General features: G+C 40.0%; 1 protein-coding gene across 1 annotated transcript in view; it reads right to left on the bottom strand.

Moving 5' to 3' along the window:
• Positions 1-10226, bottom strand: part of HIPK3 (homeodomain interacting protein kinase 3) — a 132019-nt gene extending 121793 nt beyond the window's left edge. The window contains exon 1 of the mRNA XM_012649546.1: positions 9657-10226. The gene's annotated coding sequence lies outside the window, so the exon portion shown is untranslated. The remainder of the gene's footprint in view (positions 1-9656) is intronic.
• Between the last annotated feature and the right edge of the window lie 8277 nt (positions 10227-18503).

Raw genomic sequence — 18503 nt, forward strand, 5'->3', positions numbered from 1 at the left:
GTGAGCTAGGCTGACGTCACGGCACTCACTCTAGCCAGGGCAACAGAGTGAGACTCTGTCTCAAAAAAAAAAAGAAGAGACTAGATTTCAGTATAGCAATCATTTTGAAATTATTTGATTGCTATAAAATTACAAAATATTCAGGAGAAAGAACCTATCCTATTTCCTTCCAGTCATTTTAAAGTACATTTTATTATTTTCTTAGAATCAACATACGTGTATCACTTAATATACCAATATGTTCTCTTATAAGCATATCAACTATTATAAATAGCAGCATAATCTACCCTATGTACATATTATAATTCACTGGATTGCTTTTTTCCAAGTTTTTTTACTGTTCATATAAAGTTATAATGAACATTTTCATAAAAATAGTGTTTGTACACACTCCTTTTTTTTTGAGACAGAGTCTCACCCTGTTGCCAGGTTAGAGTGCCATGGCATTAGCCTAGCTCACAGCAATCTCACACTCCTGGACTCAAACAATTAGCCACGAACAGTGGCACGTGCCTGTAGTCACAGCTACCTGGGAGGCTGAGGAAGGAGGATCACTTGAGCCCAGGAGTTTGAGGTTGCTGTGAGCTAGGCTGATGCCATGGCACTGTAGCCCAGGCAACAGAGTGAGACTCTGTCTCAAAAAAAAAAAGCTTGGAAGAAATAGAAAATGGAAGACAGGGTCATAGATTTGAGGAGGCACAATTAAAAGATGGCTGCTTAAGATCCCAGATACTTGGGCATGTTAAAAGGCTGAAGAAAAAGAGCCAATGTTGTACACAATAAATACATACAATTTTACCTGTAAATTTAAAAAAAAGAAAAAAAAAAAAAGGCTGGGTGCCATGGCTCACACCTATAATCTCAGCACTTTGAGAGGCTGAGGCAGGAGGACTGCTTGAGGCCAGGAGTTTGAGACCAGTCTGGGCAACATAGCGAGACCCCATTTCCACAACAAGACATAATAAAATTAGCCAGGCATGGTGGTGAGCCCCTGTAGTCCTCGATTCTCCAGAGGCTGAGGCAGCAGAATCACTTAAGCTCAGGAATTTAAGGCTGCAGTGAGCTATGATCGTGCCACTGCTGCACTCCAGCCTGGGTGACAAAGTGAGACCCCATTTCTAACAAAAAAAAAGGAAAAAGGAAAAACAAGAGACAAGAAAAAGAGGAAACTTCAAGTTTGTGGACAAGCTCAAGATGTCAAAAAAACACAATTCTGGGTGAAACCCACATAGAAAACAGAAAAGTAATCTTGGAAGGACAGAAAGATGTTTCTTTCCTTCAGGAATGAAAACTCAAAGTTTACACTGTTAGAAGTAACTTCCCAGGTAAAGGGTTGAAAATCTGAAGGAAGTACATGCCTGCTGATCTTTACAGAGGAAACACACTGATTTGCTAGAAGTAAAGGTGGTGGGAGTAAAGGGTCTTGAGAAGTCAAACAGGGTAGATGAAGATGACACATTCACAATAGCTTGGTCAGGCACCTGTCAAGCCACTCAGTAAAGATGATATACTTTGATTAAGGATATAGGTTATCACATGTCTGTATTTTAAAATAATTTATTTTCCCAATGTCCACCATGCACTTTAGGGAATATAAAAACCTATAAAACATGGTCCTTGACCTGAAGAAACAGTTCGAACACTAATTTGTATTTTTTAAATATAAACTTTCCCAAAAATGTTATATATTAACTTCTAATAGATTAGGAAGTGAGATATTTCATTTTCTTCCAATCAAGTTAATGGGAAACAATTTCAAACTGGATATTCCATCAGATGTGAGATACTTTAAGGAGATTTTGCAAGTTAGAGAGTGGCCACTAGAAATACTTTCAGAAATGCCCCAACAAGACAACACACAAAGCAAAGGCTACAACAATTTTTCATTCGAAGGTACCGGCAAACCAATTATGTTATAGTGCCAACACCCTGAATTTTCAAACGGAATTCAATTTCATCAAATTGTCAAATTTCATTAAGACTACTGTATTATATACAATTATAAAAGGGGCAATACAATGTAATACTTTCATTTTGCATACCTCTGCTTTTAAGGACCCCAAGTAAAATATATTTTTAAAAAACTGCAAACTTTAAAAACGAAAATTATATATATTTTTTAATTTACATAAATAAAGTACAAAAATAATATCCCTTTTATATATTGGCTTCAAATAAGTTACACCTAACAATTTCAACATTCTTAAAAGTATCTTAAAATGTTTTCACCTTTTGTTTTCTTTCCACAGATTGGCATAGAAATGAGGTTTGGAGGGCTCTGCATTTTAAATTTAGGAGAAAGGGAATATAGCTAGAAAAGGCAAATCTACTAGAATTTTCTCAGGCAATATGAAAACTGTGCAGATCCAAAAGGAAAAACCATGAAAGACTAGAACTGGATTATTAACCATATCTGAGAAATATGACCTTCTCTTTATTTAAATTAATATACAATATGTCTCTATAAGACAATGTGACTGTTAAACTGGTTAGCCTTGATAAAAAAAAAAAATCACAAAACTAAAATTGATAAAATTTTTGCACATATTTTTAAATGACTTTTTTGTCTTTAAAGACCACAAAGACAACAGTGAATATTAACATATAACTTTAACATGAACTCTAACATTTTAATATTTAAATATATCATATTTAACAAAACAAACAGCTTTAAGAAGCTTGATGTGCTATGGTTAATCATTATTTTTCTTAGTATTTTCTAACTCAAGTACACATATACAAAAATATAAAAGAAAATTTACAGTACTCAGCTAATTTCACTTTACTACCTACTTGCTCAAAGCTGTGGGACCATATGTTGCTCTCATCATTCACAGCACAGTATCTTGCACCCAGTGGACATTCAAATATGCACTAAATAAAATAGTTTTCACTCATTATCATTGTTTTATCTGCCGTAATAAAATTTCATTTTTTTTGTGGCCAGAGTCTGTGATCCAGCTACAAAAAAATATTGAAGGCATACTAAACAGAGACTACAAATCTACTATTTTTGAACCCACTATTATTCTTATCTAACTTTAAATTAAAATACAAAACTACAGCTAATATACTGCAAAGATATTTATTTATACTGTCTCCACTGAAACTGTCCGATTACAAGCTGGCCCCAAACATGTTTTTGTTTTGTTTTGAGAACGTAGTGAAGCATAGCATCATTGTTATGGGGCATACAGCAGCATAAGCTGTAATTTTCATTGTGACTTTATGTCACTATAGCTTATTTAATCTCAACAGACATTGTAATAAATTATATATTTAAAGCCCTGAGAAGTATTACTTTATCCTTTAGAAGAAATGTCTAGAAAGTCAGGTTCAATTTGCAATATGTTATCACTCTATCTATCCTATTAACTATTTAAAACTGTAGCATTATATATCTACTAAGGTGTATAGTTTACCAAACCTACATGACTCTGTATTGTTTAACAGATAACACACAGTTAAAGCATACAAAAATGAAACATTTAGGCCTTTACATAATTGCTTCGTAGGGTAGGACACATTTTATAAGCAAGTTATTTCCTGCAAATGCTTCAAAGTTTACTATGTTGTTTTTTAAAAAAAACTCTAAGATATTTTAAATAATTTATGAATAATATATACAGCAAAGTAGGGGGAAATTAAAGAATCTGAAGTTAATATAAATGTTCTTAGAAAATCAAATACTTCTTTAATTTCTAAAATGAAATAAATGGCTAGTCAAATATAGCCAAGTTTTTATTTTCTAACAAACCTTAAGACAATTTTCTTGGAAATCCATACATAATCAAATACAATTTAAAGTAGCTACAAAATTTTTAAAAAGGAGTGACTCATGCTCTATTCATCTAATTATTTCAATGCCTACCAAATCTAACCAATTTTTTTTCCAGTTAGAAAAGATGCTCCAGCATAAACAATTATGCAAAATAAAAATGAATTATATCTGACCAGCCCTGGCAATTCTTTCTCTCTTTCTTTTTTTTGAGACAGAGTCTTGCCCTGTCACCCAGGCTAGAGTGCAGTGGCATCGTCATAGCTCACTGCCACCTCAAACTCCTGGGCTCAAGTGATCCTCCTGCCTCAGCCTCCCAAAGTGCTAGGTTTACAGGCATGAGCCACCACTCCTGGCCAATCCTTTACTTTCAGTGTGACCAAGAGTTAAATCAAAAAAGCAATCTTTCACAACTGAGCTCTTTCCCTTTAAAAAAAGTACAGCTTTGGCCAGGCATGGTGGCTCACACCTGTAATCCTAGCACTCTGGGAGGTCGAGGCGAGAGGATCATTTGAGCTCGAGAGTTTGAGACCAGCCTGAACAAGAACGAGACCCTATCTCTACTAAAAAAATGGAAAGAAATTAGCTCAACAACTAAAAATATATAGAAAAAATGAGCCGGGCATGGTGGTGCATGCCTGTAGTCCTAGCTACTCAGGAGCCTGAAACAGAAGGATTGCCTGAGCCCAAGAGTTCAAGGCTGCAGTCAGCTACAATCTTGCCAATTGCACTCCAGCCTAAGACAACAGAGAGAGACCCCATCTCAAAAGAAACAAAAAAAAAAGTACAGCTCACATGAGAAAAACACTGCACTTTCTCTTACTATCCTTCCCTAAATTAAATCTCCATTTATCGTTAAGTGTAATCTTTGTTTAAAAAAAAATGGGCTGGGCGCCATAGCTCATGCCTGAAATCCCAGCACTTTGGGAGGCTGAGGTGGGAGGATCATTTGAGACCAGGAGTCTGAGTTTTAATTCCTAGTTCGAAAAACCTATGTTTATGTATTATATGGACTTTAGTTTCATTTTTAAGGATCTCCAAAAATAAAAAAAAAATCCTACAAATCAAACTCATTTTAATAGCAATATTATGGTCTATGCTTTTCACTTCTGATTTCAGGTTAGGCCTGTGATACAACTTTTTTTATTGTAGAGAAAGTTTATCTTCCCTAAATTCTACGTTAAGGAAAAGTCTTTCAGACTGTAGAAATGAAGAAACGAAAGACACAAAGAGGAAGGGAAGCAAGAGGGAAAAAAGATGTTAAAAACTGAAATCAAGGATGATAAACAGAGATGCTATTATTTCACAAGATTGATCATTTGGCATGTATCACTGGCTTATTCCTTTTTTTTTTTGTTTTTCCAAGACAGAGTCTCACTCTGTTGCCCGAGCTACAGTGCTGTGGCGTCAGCCTAGCTCACAGCAACCTCAAACTCCTGGGCTCAAGCGATCATCCTGCCTCAGCCTCCCTAATAGCTGGGACTACAGGCATGCACCACCACGTCCGGCTAATTTTTTCTATATATTTTTAGTTGTCCAGCTAATTTCTTTTTATTTTTAGTAGAGACGGGGTCTCACTCTTGATCAGGCTGGTCTTGAACTCCAGAGCTCAAACGATCCTCTCGCCTCGGCCTCCCAGAATGCTAGGATTACAGGCATGAGCCACCGCGCCCGCCCCACTGGCTTATTCTTAATCTTTCCCTGAGGCTACCACAATTTTTCAATAAGTGAACTCTGACTCTTAACAACTTGGGCATTTAAAATTAAAGCATATTTCAGTCTCCCAAATGTAATTAAACCAAGCTCTTTTACCTTCTACTGCTCAGCTTCCCCTGCCACACCTGCCTCCCTACCACCCATCCCCCTGTCTCCTAGAGGAGGAAAAAAACCCTCACCTTATTTTAGAAAATTAGAGAAATTGTTTCATCCAAGGTAACAAAATACACTTAAGGTGAAATGTACTGTCCTCAGTTTGTTCCATTTCAAAGACCTTCTGTTGAAAAAAAGAAATTTCTAAAATACTGACTTGGCATTAACTGTGAAATATAATACAAAAGACAAAGTAAATCTACTTTAATAACTTAACTGTCCCCAAACCACAAATGCCACCTTTAAAATACAATACATATTGTCAATACTCATCCAATTCTTTAATTTCCACACAAGTAGTAAGAGCAGAGGCTCTAGGTCCCTAGCATAAGAGTGGTGTCTCACAATCAAGGCAATATGTTGCCTTTGTTTAGTGACATATGTTCCATGTATCAACTGAGAACAGCCTGATATGCTAAAAAGCTCAAGGTCTCATTTGACAAACATTTATAAATGTGTAACATAAATCCTCCAGATATCTATTCCACCTTGGTGCTACAGTAACTCAGATCAGGTCAATAAGACCAGCTATAGCAAAGCTACAGAAGCAGCACACTAATACTAAGTTGATTTCCCTCCAAACCACTCTTAATTACACCAAGCCAACCAAAAGAAGTGAACTATACTTCCTTTAGTCAGCCACATAAGTGCTCTAACTACCCTAAAAGTCTCCACTGATTCAAAACTCCAAATATATTCCCTTATTCAACTCATATTATGTGTTTCAAGGTACTAGGCCAGATATATATTTTTAAGCAGCTGGATCCAGAACCATTTAGGACATCTGAAATAATTCCTTAGACTTACACTGGTATCACATACAAAGGACTGCCCATGACAAAGCTTTCAGCTTTGTCTTTATTCCCTCAGAGAGAAATAATACTACATCCCAGTTAAGGTGTGGGGGAAGAGGAGTACCTTTAAAAACAAATAAACACTGATAGATTCCTCCATTTTAACATTTTAGTCTTTAGGAGTAATTTCCAAGTTACACATACCACATTGGAAGTTTCAACTTTGGACATTAGAAAACTAGAACTGCTACCCAGAAATTTTACAACACAAATATTTATTTTGGCAACAATATCAAGTTATTCTGTGTCCTCTAATAGTGAAGAGGCAGGAATAACAACTTCTGGGAGTATTTTTAAATATGGAGAATTTCAAAGTTCCTTAGACCATTCTTAAATCTAAATATCACCATGACATCTTTTCATCTCCAAACTCAAATGTGATGTTGCAATGGAAACTATATTTTTATGTCTTTGAATTAGCCACCAATAGTGTAATCAGTCTACCTTATCGTCATATTGAACTGCTGCAATGAGAACAGCATTTAATAAGTTAACTCCTTTTACCTGACAAAGTAAACTTCAAAAGTTACAAAGATAAGTCATTCTAACATTCAAATGGAAAATAATATGCAAACAAATATTCTATTAAATGGATGTGAATCAGGTTTGGAAAACATTATTTCAGCATTCTGAAATTTACATCTTCCCCTTCTTGCTTTCCATATGCCTTCAGTGTTCATGTATCAAATATTTAAAAACAAAAGTTTAATCAAAAAATTCATTTGATGGCTGTTGCTTTCTTAAGTTGCAAGGAAAAAAAAGGTTTTCAATACCTTGCACTAAACATAAATACCTATGTGTCCATGCCATACTTGCTACAGTAACCTATGTAATTTGCACTCTCTTTTATGGTATCCCACTGACAGAACATCCAAAAAATTAAGAGTACGATCTATAGCTTTTCAAGCATGTTTACAAGAAGAATTATCTCATAAAAACCATCTACTTTAATGTGACTCTAAAACCCCATGTCCAGAAGCCAATGACTGGTTTATACGCAAGATAATGACTAGTTCAATGGAAAAAGTATTATGACAATAAACTAAGACTGGCTTACCATGTTATGATCTGCTGGCCTAATATGTATGTTTAGCTACTGCAGTCAGCAATGTCCAAATATAAGTTTGAAACATTTAATGGCCAGTTGTGTTCTAGATTTCAAGCTCATCTTACGTTTTAAAAAGTTTTAATCTAAGGTTTCTTTCAAAATTTCTTTCTTAGAAAATATATTCCCTCAAGTAGGAAAAAAAAAAAAAAAACTTAAGGAACAAATTTTCCCATAAAACAATGACATGTCAAAAAAATCACAAATATTTCAGCATGTCTCTAACTTAACACAAAGAAAAAATAAGTAAATTTCAAAAAATAAAAAAATTAACCTCAAACAAGTTAAGCATATTTCATAAATAGGAGTTATGAATGCTGCCATAAATATACCAAGAAATAGTTTGTTGATTTAAAAGTAAAGAACTTTATTTGGTTGGTTAAATTTCAGTTACTGAGAAGTGGCATGAAGGCATAAGATAATCAATAAAACTATGAAAACTTTATTAAAAGGTCAGTCATATTTCGTTTACTTAAAATACCAAGCTTAATCATGACCTATCTAAACCTTATCATTGGTCATTGTATAAAATTAGCACTGCACTTGCAAACATAAGCAGAATCTAGACTTATCAAACATATGGTGAGACGTGCCCAGCTTCTGAAAAATTAAATGAGAATATAGGATTAAAATGTTTTAGTCGGGAAGCAAACAAACTGATCCCACTCAAAAGTTTTCATCAAAAATTGGATCAGAAAGAGAACCTCTTTAAAAAAATTTAATGCGTCCAGCAATTAAAACTTTGAAATTAACTTAAATGGTTTGAATATAAGTACTCCCACTTCAGAAGCTACAGTTTACAAGCAAATACCTAAAATAGAAAAAACAAGAAAAAAAAATCCGCCAATCTCCAAATAATAAAAAGTACACATAAGCACAAGCACAAACCGGTTTACCAGCTAACTTTTCCGGCCATGTACCAGAGAAACATCAAAACAAAGTTGACAATAGAACCAACCACGAGCTTTCCCTGTAAACTGGAAGATAATCTGAAAATTTCTGCTGTTGCTAATAGAAGCTCCTTATAATTAGAAGCAGCGAACTGACAGGTGGAAAAATAAATTCCCCTAACAGCAGCAAGAGGTTGTGAAAACACGGTTCAAGGACTGAACATGTTATGACTACACTGTAACAAGTCCAAGGTAATTTACGCACACACCCTTTAGCGCAATTCCTCAAGCAAAGATAAGGCTGGGAAACAACAGGCTTCCCCAAGAACCACATACCATTTTAAAACAGCCGTCTCCCTCCCGACAGGAAAACAGACATTCTCATCCCAAGCCTTTCCGCCGGTTCTCCCAGAGCGGCGAAGGGAAGCGGGCGGCCGCCACCGTAACGAGAGAAGCCGGCAACAGCCCCGCCGCGCGGCCGCCACGCCTTCCTCCCGCCGCCGCTGGGGACGCGGAGCCGCGGATCACATTTCTCCTCCCCAACAATCACACGCACGCACGTCCCCAGAGTTGACACCCTCCAAACCGGCCGCACTGCTACGCTGGTGACTGGGCCACAAAGCCCGGGACGCAGCCATCGACTGGGGCGCTCAAGTTGCGTGCGTGCGCGCGCGTTTGTGTTTGTTCCCCTTAATGAAAGAGGTCTCCGTAGTTACGGCCTGGGGCTGCGTCGAGGAAAGAGAGGCCCCCAGTGGGACTAAACAAAACTTCGGTTGCTGGGAAGAGACGTTGCGCAACCTTGGCAGGGGGAGGCCAAGGCCCCCGGGCCAGGGCCAAGCGCGGCTTCCCGGAGGCTGCGCCACCGCGCGCAGGAACCCCGCGCGGCCCGGGCGTTCGGCGGCCTCGGGCCTGGCGTGGCGCCAGCCGCGAGGGAGCGGCCCAGACCCGGCAACGCGGCGGGGGCTGGGGCGGAAACCCGGAGCACGAGAGCTCTGGGGAAGCGGATGGGGCGCAGGATGCACAACTGCGGGCCGCTCCAGGGGAGCAGGGCCCGGCCAGGGTCAGGCTGAGGGTCTGCTGGCCATCCAGCCGCAGGCCCCGCGAACGGAACCGGTACCTCCACCCCGGGGGTGGGGGCGCCCCTCGCTTTACTCCCTTACCTTCCTAGAGGCCTGCGCTCTCCCTTCTTCGGGCGGCCGCAGCCCTGAGCATGTCCAGGGTGGGGTGCAGGGCCGTGCCGGGGACAGGGAGCCAGGCGCTTCAGCAGGCGGCACCACCCAGCCCGGGCTCAACCCCTCTCCGCGGCCGCTGCCATCTTGTCCTGGCGGCTGAGAGGAAACGGCGAAACACCCTCCCCCGACCGCTGCTGCTGCTGCTGCTGCTGCTGCTGCTGCTGTGGCTGCTAAGCGCCGGGCCCGTCTCCCTCATCTTCCTTTCCGGGGATTTGGGGTGGGAACGGTTTGGCTGGGGCGAGGGGTAAAGAGAGGCCGGCTGGCCTCCGGCTACTGGGGCCTACGGGCTGCGCAGGGTGCGGGGCCCGCGGCGGTTGGGGCCCATTCCTGCCGCCCCCGCCGGGAGAGAAAGAAGACAGCCGGAGAGGCGGCAGCAGCGGGGCCCGCGGCTTGGTCTCTTCAGGTCGCCGCGATACCGGCAGTCGTCACTGAGGCAGCTGCCGCCAGCCACCCCAGTCTAGGGCCCCTCCTCTACGGCTGCCGGCCACGGCCGCCGCCTCCGCAGCGCCACCGCCCGCCCGGCCGCGCTGCGCGCCGAGCCCGGGCGGCCCCGCTCGGCTCCGGCCGCGGCGCCTCCGCGAAGCCCCTCCCCGGGGTCCGCCCGCCAGTCCGCAGCCGCGCCCTAGTTGCTGGGAGCCCGCCCGGCAACCCGCGCGGGCCCGACCCAGAGCTGCCTCACGCCAGTCGTCCCACAAAAGCAGCATCCGTCAGCCCCCTCCGCTGTTCTGAACCTCACTCTAGGCCCACTCCGCCAAAAATATACATTTAAAGAAAAAGATCGCGACACCCAAAGAAAGGGTTAAAATGCGGAAGCAGGTTTTTACCGGCCTTTCGAGACCCCGTAATCGTAATTCCCCGTCCACCCCTTTAGGATCTGTTTCTGGGCGGTTTGTTTTTAAGGGTCCAAAAATAAGGAAAAGGAAAATGCTTAGTCAAATGAACAATCTCAATCTAAAATAGGTTCTTCCCGTTTCCCAATCCCAAATAGTGAAGAAAATTGTAAAACCAGGTAAAGGAACGGGGAAAAGGCCCTCTTGGAAATTTTCCAAGAGCAGCTTTACAATCCAAAACCCCATAATTGTGAAGTTCGCCTACCTCTGTGTTGATAGTTCTCCATTAGATTAGTCAGTTCCTACCCAAACACTAGTTTCCTCCCTCCTGGAGACTAGGAGATCGACAGAATGGCCCATTTCAACCCACGTAATCACGGAACCTTAGAATTGTAGAGATGAAAGAACCTGAGCGATCCTTGGTCCCAACTCTTCAGCTAAGATAGGGTTCAAAGAAGTTTAGGTGAGGCGACCAAGGTTATACAGCAAAGCCTTGTCTCCACTCCCTTCCTCCACCTCCTTCCTTTCCCAAGGGAACAAATGACCTTCCAAGTACCTAACATTCACAGTTAATTTTCTTTAATACCTGTTTCCTCCGGTTCCTTTTGTTCTGAATTAATGTCTAACCTTTTGAGAAGCCAAACACCTTTCTCTCTGGAATGGAAGTGTCCTTTCTTTGTTTCCTTCATAATCTTCACTAGGAGGATTGAATTTACCACAGATGTATTTATCCCCAGACATTTTCTATTGCAGTAACTGGGGCAGGGCAAAGGCAGTGGGAAATTGCTACATACATAATACTACACATTTAATCCCCGCTACTTTTCGAACTGAGGGAAGACTATTTTGGAAAATGCCTTTGAAAGAGAAAAGGATAATAAGCCCAGAGGTCATTGGAAATAACATTTTGGAGTGACAGTTGTTTTCTTCAAGTTAGGGAGGATAACCAGTTGAAAAGACTTTCGATACAGAAAAACAAAACAATGACTGTCTTTCAGAGAGATAGCAGCATATGAATCATTCCCTTTTACTGAGTAGTTACTTTTGATTTTTTTAAACAATAGTCAAAAGAACCTAAAAAAGGATAAAATCATTCCTCAAAGGAGAAAGTTGCAATAATAGAAAAATCTGTCAGGGAAACAAGAAAAATATTCCACTAGAACTGCAAGAATTTTCAGAATTTTTGTAGACATTTCTCTAGGCCATCTCTAATGGAAGGCTTTCATTCTCCATATATGTGGCATTGCTACATCTATGAAGAGGCTGAAAAGGGGGGAAAGGATTTTTTTCCTTTCTATCCCCAATATATTGCTATCCACTACACTAATTCCACGAAGGGATTCTCTCCTTTTTTTCACCATTATATTGCCAGTGCCTAATACAGTGCCTGACTTATAGTAAGTCCCTAGGAAATGTTGCTAAGTTAATAAACACTATTAATTCCAACCCTCCTCCACTTTATACCTATTGTCTCCTAACCTAATCTCTTTACCTCTAACCTCTTCCCCCTCAAATTCATTCTGAACATGAACATCCCAATATTTTTTCAAAGCCTCTGATTTAGCCTTTTTTCAAAGTTTATAAAAAAAAGAAAAAGAACATTTCTCATAGTGCTAAGATCTTTTAAAATTCAGGCTACTGGCCAGGCGCAGTTGCTTTAGGAGGCTAAGCGGGAGGATTGCTTGAGGACAGGAGTTTAAGATTAGCCAAGGCAATATAGCAAGAGCTGGTCTCTACAAAAATAAAATAAAATGCAGGCTACTGAATTATATATGGGGGAAAAAAGTTAATTATGCACACAAAGATGACACTAAAAAATTCAATAATCTTTTCATTCAGAATTACTACTTAAATACTAAATACCAGGCACCGTGCCATGCTCTGAGGATAAAATGGTAAAAAGGGAGACACCCTGTGGGTTTATGACATCTCCAGAAAGTTGGCTGGTACACAATTAATTACAATATTAATAAACATTATTGAAAAGAGAAGGTCAGGATGCCATCAGAAAATAGAACAAGAGTATCTAACCAAATGTGTGTGGCGGAAGCCTTAGAAAGCCTGGTTCACTTCTCATCATCCTTTGGGACTCAAACTAAACACCTACTTCCTCAGAGAAGATCTCCTGACTTCCCTGACTAAACCGAATTCCCATATGAAATCTTGCCTTTGTAGTATTTATCTAACTTGAAATTTTACATTTATTTGTTGGTCATTCGATTAATGTCTACCTCTTGCACTAATCTGAAAGCTCTGCAAAAGTAGAGAGCACACCTTTGTCCTGCACTGTAGCCCCAACACCAATGCAATGGTGCATAGTCGATGACCAGCAGGACCGGCTACATACAGGGGCCAGTGCAAAATACAAAGGCAGGACTCCTGGTTCAAAAATTGTTAAGAATTTCAAAATGGTGACAGCAGAGCATTAAACTAAGCACAGGGACCTTCTAAGCATAGGACCCTGTGCAACTACACAGATTGAATAAGTGAATGAATGAACGGAAGTTGAGATCTGTTGTAGCTTTGACCTGGGCAGTGCAAAGGCAATTTATGTGACCAAAGTGTTTGTACCCCCATAATATTCTGAAATAAAAATAATTTTTAAAAATTTTTTTAATTAAATTTTTAAAAAAGAATAAAGTTGAGATCTGAAGGGTGTGTTAGAACTAGCCCAAATAAAGAGAGAGAACACTCGAGGCAGAAGTATATGCAAAAGCCACATAGGAAGAGGCAATAGAGAGCAGAAATTTTGAGAAACTAAAAGATTAGGAGAAAGAGGCAAGGGCCAGATTAGGATTTAGGATTTTATGCTATCAGCAAAGAAAGCTGCTGAAGGATATAAGAAGGAGCACGACGTGATCAAAGCAGCCACAGCCTTTGAGTGTGAGAACCATGGATGGAAACCATTTATTTTTCTTCTTTCCACTTTTCTGTGTTTTTCAAATATTCCTTCCAGTGACTGTTGGTCTCATTCAGAATAAAAGCTAAAAGCCTTACAGTGGCCTAAAATGGTGTGTAAGAACCTACATAGCACTGGCCCACAAGGAACTCTACTCTTTGTCCCCTTACTCCAGCCACTCACCCTCCTCTGGTGCCTGGATCACCTACTGCCTGGAACACTCCCCAAGTATCCACCCCCCTCCGCTCAGTCTTTACTCAAATGTTACCATCTTGGTGAAGCCTTCCTCAAACTCCCCATCTTTATCTCTTTCCTTAGAGCTTACCACCATCTTATATATACTTATAACATATAAGTATATATATATTTTTTCCATCCCTCTCCCTCCGCCCCAACTCTCACCCAACGTAAGCTCCCAGAGGGCAGGAATTTTTGCCTATTTTGTTGGCTGTTTGACCCCCAGAGCCTGGAACAGGGCCTGGCATGTAAAAAGAAATCAATAAATATTTGTAAAACGAAAGAATGAATTTCCTCTGTAAGCAGTAGGAAGCCCTCTATGAACTCAGACTGCAAGCACTCACAATTGTTAGAGATCACCCAGACATGAAACTCTCTGTTTGGTCTTTCTCCCACCCCCGTCTCCAAAAATTATTCCATCCAAAGGAGGCCATTTCTCCTTGCACTCACCCTGTGTTCTTCGCTGGCATTGTTCCTCTCTTAACCACATGTAGGTGTCAGTACAAAGAAATGTTCCTCCACAGCATTGGCAAATGATGCCGATGCTTCTCTCCAAGTTTCTAGAAAAACTTTGGACCTTTGTCAGAGCCTAAGTTACCAACCCACACTCCCCTTCCTCAAGGAAGTTGATTGGTTTCTTTTTCCTCAAGACCTTCAGTATCCTTTCTTGCCATTAGGCCCTGGGGGAATAGGAAGGACCTTGTCAACCAAAAAGAACACCCAATTACAAATACAAGGAGGATGTTAAAGCATCTACTGCCTGAAAGAAAAAAAAATTTTTTTTAAATAAATACAGGGAGGAGAAGCTTACCAGGGAATTTCTTTCTCCCTCCTAGGAGGTCCTGGATTCATTATGCAAATAATCTGCCTTCTTCCTAGAGATCAGTTTTGTATACCTGGGCGTCAGGGAAGGGCCACTGCAATGGAAAAAACATTCAGGATTGTGCCACTCCTACCATATTTGCATAACTAAAAAGCCCACTCAAGTAACTGTGTGCAGCCCAAATACCTGTTTCTCTTCCGTTAAAAAAAAAAAACCACAAAACCGCTCCTACTAAATTATACAGATAATAATCTCATACTTTTGGAAGTTCACAATCTCATCTTAATCTGGAAGTTAGGTAGTACAGTCAGCACAAGGCAAAAATCTCATATAGTAAAATTCATCCTTGAAAATTACATAAATTACCCATAAAGTGTAGTATACATTGTTCTGCATATAAACCTTGTACCATAATATGTATGTAGGTAGTCATAAATTTTTCACATTTCACCTCTTGAAACACTTGAGAAATTCTGTGAAGATTATAACTTGTTAGCTTTTTCAGTTTCATCATCATCTTCTTAAGATGCAGTCTAGTAATCACTCTCTTTATCAAAGTTTTTCTAAAGCCCTCTTCAATTTCTTCTGGAAGAAGTGAAGATGTGGCACGCCCCCTCATCTATCTCTCTACGGTGGTTGGGGAATCCTTAAAATCCCTGGCACATTATTTCCATAGGTTTTGCCAAGATGTACCTTTCAGGTTTGATTGAATTCATTGCCCACAGGCATCAGCTCATTCAGTGGAAAGGCTACCAGTGCCCACGTCATTTATATCGTTCTTTTTCTCCAAAGCTCCTATATTCAATTCTCAGTAGTTAAATATACTTATGATGCAATATAATGGACTAGCACAGCTTGTATATTAGAAAAAAATGTTTAAACTGAGGTGACATAAACTAGGCAAATAAAATAAACATCAATCTCGTTTTAATATCAACATTTTCCTGCTCACAAACCTTCAGACTATGGTTTCACCTACTAAAAATGTTCATATTTTTTAGTTTGGCTGTCAAGGCAGATTACAGTTGGACCCCATAAAACCCTCTTGGCCATTTTTTCTATACACCCTATGATCCCACCAAAGTGTTCTTTTTCCTTTCCCGAACTATAACCTTTATTTCTCCATGCCCAGGCCATTTCTCCCGTCAATATTGCCCTCTCATCCATTGAAATCATACTCATCTTTTAAAGTCAAAATTAAATGTTCACTCTTCCAAAACGCTTTGATTGAACATTCCATCCCTATATGATATTCATACACCTCACAAATATTTTTTAGTTCCTACCATAAGTCAGGCACTGTTCTGAATGTTTTTATTAAATAACTCAAGGATAACTATTACCATTTTCATTTTACAGATGAGGGAATCAAAGCATAGAAACATTAAGATGCTTGTCCAAGGTTACACAGTAAATGATGGAGCTCAATTTTTACCTAAGCTATCTGGCCCTAAGTATCTATCCCAAATTACAAATTTTCACTAAATACATTCTTGAAAAAAAAAAATTTTTTTTTGTTTAGTTTCTTGTGATAAGGTTGGTACCAAGAAAAAATTTTTTTAACTTAATTTTTTTTTTTGGGGAGACAGGGTCTTGCTATATTGCCCAGGTCAGTATCGAATTCCTTGGGCTCAAGCCATCCTCCCACCTCAACCTCCCAAGTAGCTGGGACTATGGCCATAGTGCCTGGCTAAAAATGTTTAAACATGTAATCATCAAGGAGATTATAATTTCCCTTGGAAAGGTTAAAATTGAGAATTGTGTTCCTGACAGATCTCAGCATCAAATCATGGATATGGCAAACATTAAACTGTAAAAGGAAAGTAGGATTTTATAATCCTCTAAAATGATACATGGAAAAGAGTCATCGTCCAAGCTCATCCGGTTCCATTTTCTCTTTTTACAGATGAGAGAACAGGGAGTCAGTTAAGTGAGAACAGAAGCTCAGACAAATTTCATCATTACTTATTCAAGACTATTCAGGTCCAGTTCTCTTCCCTTACTCATCCCATTGATAAATCAAAATGACTATCTGTAGTCCCAAAATAGGAACTCCCTGATTTGTTCCCAAATTTCTTCTTCCCCCTCTTTATATGAGTCAGGGAAGCAGCCCCAGTCCCTCCATAATCAATATTGACTACCTATCTCCAGGGAGTAAATCACCCATTCCTTCTTTCCGAGTTCATGTGCCATAGTGAAATGTATGACAAAGTATGCAAGGACCATCCGGGAGAAGCTGTGCTCACCTAATGAAAGTGGAGTGCTCAGTCATGCACAGCCATGGGACATCTACAACAAACTACAACAAAAAGCCTGCCTGCTAACACCGCTCCCTCTGGGTTAGCGAAACGTCAAGCACTTAAGGAGAAATTCTTTGAATGAGAATCTGTCCTCATACCACAGCACTACCCTGTATACGTGTCCATCCTGCTCTTCTAGGAGACAGGAAATAAGGAACTGCTCCCAGGGAGCTAGGGTGGATGAACCTTGAGGATAGCTGTGTCTTTAAGACCTTCAGAACAGACAACATAAGTGGGCCCCGTTGGGGTGGGAACCTGAGGCCTTGGGACCACATGTGGCTTTCTGGGTCCTTGAGTGCGGCCTTTTGACTGAATCCAGATTTTACAGAACAAATCCTTTTAAGAGAGGGATTTGTTCTATGAAGTTTGGATTTGAGGGGCTGCTGTTGCCCGGGCTAGAGTGCTGTGGCATTAGCCTAGCTCAAATCCCTGGGCTCAAGCAATCCTCCTGCCTCGGCCTCCAGAGTAGCTGGTACTACAGGAGCATGCCACCACACCCAGATAATTTTTCATATTTTTTTTAGTTACCCAGCTAATTTTTTTTTCTATTTTTTAGTAAAGACAGGGTCTCACTCTTAGTCATGCTGGTCTTGAACTCCTGACCTCAAGTGATCCTCCCACCTCGGCTTCCCAGAGTGTTAGGATTACAGGAATGAGCCACTGCACCTGGTCTGAAATTACTTCTTTCTTTGATCAAAATACCCATTCCCCAAATAAATTCAAGTTTAATCTTAGGAAATGTATGCTATTTAAAACATACTTTTATTTCATGCTTTAAAATAGCTAAAGCAACCAATAGCCCAAACAAAGCCATTGTTGGAATAAGAAAAAGGAACTTCTTCTCATGACTCTTTGCTTCCATCTGTCAGAAAATTGTCTTAATATACCAATTTTGTTAAGGCAACATACTTTTCTGCCATCTGTCAGAAAAGCATCATAATAAACACACAAATCTGTGATGTTTGCAATGTGAACCCTGCCTGCCAACACACAGCAGCCCTGTTGATACACCCTCCTTTTTTGTCCTTTGACCTCCACAGGAAATGGTGGAAGGAGACTGGACCAGGAATCAGGAGACTCATCAATTAATTGTGTGACTTGAGACTACATTTCATAGCCTCCAAAGGCTTTTTCCTGGTCTTTGAATTTGTTATAATGACACTACTTTGCATGAAGCTAAAGATTAAATGAGATAGCATATACAGACCTGATAATATGGTAGGCACAACCTAAAGGTTAGTTGAATCTAAATGTTAAAGAATGTCTAATTTCAAGCTAATTGGAGAAGATATTCAGGGTTACATTGCTCAATCTGTGACCCTTTGAGATCAGCCTCAGAAGTAAGAGAGAAAAGGGGAAGGTCTGAGCTACAAAAGGAAGCGTTTGCCTTTCCTCAACATTTCCCTTCTCTGCTTCTGCCCTTCCTCCTCTTCTCCTTTTCTACTGAAAGGAGGAATTAGTCCACGGGTGGGGAACCTGTGGCCTTAGGGCTACATGTGGCCTTCTAGATCCTTAATGGCGGTATTTTTACTGAATCCAAATTTTATATAACAAATCCTTTTATATTTATTAATACATTTTTGTTCCTCTTTTTTTCATATTTTTATTTTATTTTTAAAATGAACATATTTAAAATACCAAAGAATAAAATAAGTTTCAACAAAATAACCCTCCCAGATTGGCACA

Source organism: Propithecus coquereli, unplaced genomic scaffold, assembly GCF_000956105.1.
Source record: "Propithecus coquereli isolate 6110/MARCELLA unplaced genomic scaffold, Pcoq_1.0 Scaffold30, whole genome shotgun sequence".
Classification (NCBI taxonomy): domain Eukaryota; kingdom Metazoa; phylum Chordata; class Mammalia; order Primates; family Indriidae; genus Propithecus; species Propithecus coquereli.